Source organism: Aythya ferina (assembly GCF_964211825.1).
Source record: "Aythya ferina genome assembly, chromosome: 24".
NCBI classification, from domain to species: Eukaryota; Metazoa; Chordata; class Aves; order Anseriformes; family Anatidae; genus Aythya; species Aythya ferina.
The window spans coordinates 6,310,178-6,315,224 of NC_140322.1; positions in this window are offsets into that span (position 1 = coordinate 6,310,178).

Sequence of the window (5,047 nt, forward strand, 5' to 3'; positions counted from 1 at the left end):
TGGAGTGCAAGAGGAGAACCAGACGTGGTGGCTGGAAGCTACTCCAATCGTCCGGTGTCTCTGAGGGCCAGAGGACAAAGGTAACCCCGGTCAGCCAGCTCCATGATTGTGTGCAATCATGCAGGAAGCCTCCAACATGAGCCTGCTGCCCTCTGCCTTCCACTTCAGCCGGCATCTCCTGGCAGGGGCTCACCATGGTCCTGGGAGCAAGCTGCTGGGGAGCAGGAGGGCTGTAAGTACAGAGATAGCTCACACCATGTCACCCAACAATGATACATGAAAATGCTACATAAACCCGTCTGTCTGGTGCTCTCGATTTATCTTCCTGCCTCTCTATTTATTTCTTCCTCCAGCCTCTCACTTGGTGCTGTGCAGGAGCTGGAAATGCCAGCTGCTGAAAATGCAATTTGTTTTGATTCACCAACATCTCCCAAAATATCTCTGTGACCTCTTGAATTTTTTTACAATGAATTATGATAATGATGATTTTTATTTATGTTAACAAACTGCAGTAGCTCAGCATGGCCAGCAAATATACAAATATATATATATACATATATTACTATCTTTTAAATAAAGATGCCATAAAAATGTATCAAACAGAAGGGATTTTTCTCACTCTTCCTTTCTCTCTTTTCCTTTTCTAAAAGGCATCAGTACCAAATTTCTACTCTAATTATAACAATGCTTCTCCTAATGAAAGAATTAATTTGCCTTCTCTAATCAGCTGGCTCGCTTTGGAAATTGCAGCCGATCTGGTGGAGGAGGGGCTGCGATAAAGATTTGGAGGAGGCAGCCCACAGTTTCCAAGGTATCTCAGAAATTAGGAAACCACATCCAGAGGAGGTGCAAACTGGGGGTGCTGCTGAGAACTGCACGGCAATGCTGGGCTGTGTCTCGCTGGGGGATTTGGGACCCGAGTCCTGGCACCCTTCCTGCCCCTGTGCAGCATCAACACGTCCAGGAGGGAATTGTGAGCCACATCCCTGGCTGGAGAGGAACTCCCAGTGCTGATGAACAGTGGTTTCATGGCACATCGGTCTGTTCTTGCTTCTCCTCTCATGGGGGAACATGGAGATGCTGAGACAAAGAGGTGACATCTCCTGGCCCCTGAAGGTCTGGAACATGCAGGCTCTGGGAAGCAGGGGGGTCTGGGGGTGTTTCTGCTTGGTGTGTAGGGCTGTGTGAGACCTCTTTTGGGTTTTGGGGTGGTTCTGGTGTGGGGGGACTGACACAGCTACAAATTAGGGAGTGAGTTTCTCTCTCATACTGCTTTGGGTCAAGGGCAATGGGGCTTTAGGGTGGCTCTACGAGGGACAAGGGTGTCTCCTGCCTCTCAGACTTTTCCTTGTCAGTCCCATGACAGAGGACAGCATCCTGGAACAGAGGTCCCTAAACAAATCTCAAAATCTCACTCCATCAGTAACTCTTGTCAGAAGTTCTCACAGCCTGGCTCAGGAGCCTGGGCCAGAGGTCTGGGTCATGCAGTTCTTTGCATGACCCTGGTCTGGACCCACTTTCTGCTGCCAAGCAAGGCACTCTCTGTACTTCTGATTCCCTGCGAAGATGTACCAGTGTGGTACAAGGCACCAGGATGTCTCATACAGACCACCATGCCTCAAGTTTTGGGTTCTGTAGGTGCAGTCACAGCACAGCAGAGCGGAGCTGTCTCCTGCAGGAGGAGACTCAGAACTGCCACAAGCACCCAGGTGCAGTTAGAGGCCCATACTCATGTGCAAAGACTTACACAGCAGGAGAAAAAAAAATCAGGTGATGTTAGATCAGCTCTGGGGCAGATAGCTGGGCAGTCATAGGGGAAACTGCAATTTAAGCCCTGCTCATAGGAGGCCTGGGGACAGCAGAGTTTGGTGATAGGTGCTCCAAATGCTCCTGACTTTGAGGCTGGCTTTGGCTTCGTGGGAAGGACGAGGACTTAGCTGCTTGTTCCAGCCTGATGCTACCCAGCAGAATTGCAGGAGGTTCCAGGCTCAGAGGTAACATTTTATTTAAAATCTGTTTAACTGGTGACGATTTCAGCAAATGTGGGCCTCTCTGAGCCTTGGGACATGAGGATATGGGGGTTTTCAATGTTCCAAACACTGCTAATCTTTCCTTTCCCTTCTCCAGTCTGCACTGCTCTGGGATGGAGGCAGAGCACAGAGATCTGCTTCCACTTGTTTGCCTGTATATCTCTACCAGGGTTGTGGAGGCACCACGAGGGTCTGAGGGTACCAAGCACACTCAGAGGTGCAGAGCACTTGGGCAGCATTGCTCTCACTGCAGTGAGACCTCTACACCCATGAAGAAGGTCCCTACCTTTGCAGGAGCCAGGTAGAGTGAGACCAGGCTGCCCACCTGGCAGTGTGCAGAGCCCGTGGCTTATAAATCTAAAAGGCCCTGGCTGGGCAGGGCAAGATGTTCTATCCCAGCCTCCTGCCTGACTCCCCATCAGTCCCCAGCATCGGTTCCCCATCCTGCCCTATCCTCTCAGCCCATCTGCAGACCCATTGACACAAAACCTTGCCTCAGTTTAGGCAAGTTTTTGGAAAGTGCAACAGGAGAAGCTGGAGCAGGAGATCTGAGAGTGAATTGGTGAGACCCAGCGGCTCTGGGTATATCCTGTTTCAAGGACAGGGGTTGAGTCTGGGATGATCAGGTGATGAGATGTTTCTAGTAAGAGTAATGTAACCCCTCTGTTTGGTGGGGAAATCATGAAAAGGGTTTAAATCTGAAATCAGACAAGTAGGACTGACAAAAAACACTGCCTTAAACCCTGGAAAAATGCACTTTTTCCAGCACACAGCATGGGCAAGCAGGGGGTACAAGCAAAACTCTTTTAAGATATGACAAGAAAAGTGGCACCATGTGCACTGAGAAAAGACCAAAATCATCCAAAAACCCAAGCGTGTGTATGGACACTGTGAGCACACACAGGCACAGTGAGGTTCTCACCTCCTCCTGCCTAACCACAGGTATCTCTCCCAGGAGATCCTCCAAGAGGGTGAAGTTCTCCTGCATAGATGGATCACCTCATGGATCTGCTTATCAAGGCATAGCTTGTCATGTCCTGGGCTATACCACGTATCCCTTTAGGGTGCAGGGTTGCTGCATAACAGCCCTTGCTATAGCTCTGAAAAGCCCTCATCTTTCACACCATCTCCTGTCCCTGAGCAGAGAAGTCTCAGTAGCTTGTACTGCACTTAATACCCAGGGGAACGTCTCCTCACCATCATATGAAGGTGGTGAGGCACTGGAACTGGTTGCCCAGAGAAGCTGTGGGTGCCCCATCCCTGGAGGGGTTCAAGGCCAGGTTAGATGAGGCCCTGAGCAACCTGATCTAGTGGATGGCATCCCTGCCTTTGGCAGGTGGGTTGGAACTAGGTGATCTTTGGTGTCCTTTCCAATACAGGCCATTCTATAATTCTATGATTCTGTGATTCTATGACTCTACGATTCTATAATATGAAGACCCAGCCATGCCAGGGAGCGGTGGGCTAGGTTAACCTGAACCCCACCAGTGGAATATTATCTTTTTAAACACTTTTGTCAAGAGGTGCAATAATTTTTTTAACATTTAAATAAGATTTTATCATGGTAGTAATGGCAAACCAGCCTGGGAGAGGAGAGGTCCCAGAGCTGAGATAAGAAGCAACACCTCTCTGGGTGGCACTGCACAGAACCACGTCATTTGACTGTCTCCTCACCCCCTCACTCTTTGGTAAAGACCCAGAAACTGCACACAGCTCCTGGTGGGGTTGTTCCAGAGGTGCTACATGTGCATGCACACCAGCACACAGGTGCCTTAAGGGTACCCAGCCCCGACTGCAGGGCTGTCTGCCTCGGGGTAGCGTTGCACTGGCACCAAGCACAAGGCAGAGGCTGGAGGGTGCTCACGTGCCGAAGTCATCAGCATCATGGGTGCTCCTGTGACAGCCGCCGGGTATCTGTTTTCCCTTCAATGGTATAAATGCTCTCTTCAGAACAGCACATTCCCACCACCGCTAATGAAAACACATGGTGCGTTTATGCAAAAACTCCTTCTCATTCTTGGTAATGACATTGGTGGTGGCAGCTCCTGTCTCCTCCTGCTGCCTCACTCCCTCCCAAGCACCCTTGTCATTTCCCTTCCCTTTATCGACAGCCTTTAATGGGATGAGTCTTTTGCCAGCAGAAAGGAGCCAATGTGTTCTCAGCGGCTGTCAAAGGCACTTCGACTGCATAAAGAGCCTCCCATGTGGTCTCACAGTTAAAATATATATACATACAACAGACAAAACTGTCACCAACGTGCCAGAACCATCATTAGCACTTGATCTTCCTAGCACAGAGGACATGCCTCAGCCAGTTATTTTCATCCTAAAACCTTATTTCTTTTTATTTTGGGAACTGGGCTGGGGAAGGGTACTTTGTTTCTCCTACACTTCTTGGAAGAAATAACACAGACATGGTGGGCACATTATGTTACCAGTAAGGAGCTGTGGCATCTCTACAAGATGCTTTCAGAAAGTGTCAGACAACCTCCCAACCTGCCTACCCCCCTGCCACCCTTTGATGAGCTTTAGATGAAACTAAGCTAGCCGCGAAGTGCAGGAAAGGGAGAAATTACACAGCATCAAGAGGGAGCAATAAAGCGAAGATGCGCTGAGCAAGAAAAGGAGCTGATTTCTCTGCTAAATCAGCTCACAAGGGCCCTGCAGCACCTGCTGCTGTTGAAGAGGAGCTTAGCAGGCAGACCTGGATGTCTGCAGTTGCCATAGGAGAAAGGAAGGGACCTTTCCTCTGAACCAATGCTACTCATTCCCCTGAACCTTGCGCTGCAGATCTGGTGCATCTGAGTCTGCCCAGGGTAGAGGGCATTCAGTGGATTGATCCTGTAGGGTGTGCTGGGGACTCTGCAAAATGAGCAATGCACGTGGGGCAGCTGCAGCAGTGGGTTCCTTGTCTCCCTGCAGAACATCTTCCCGTGACCTGTCTGTTTTCCAGTGGTGCTTATGGCCTGCCCCCTGAAGACAGCATTGCCCATTTGCACATTGTATCGGATGCTGAA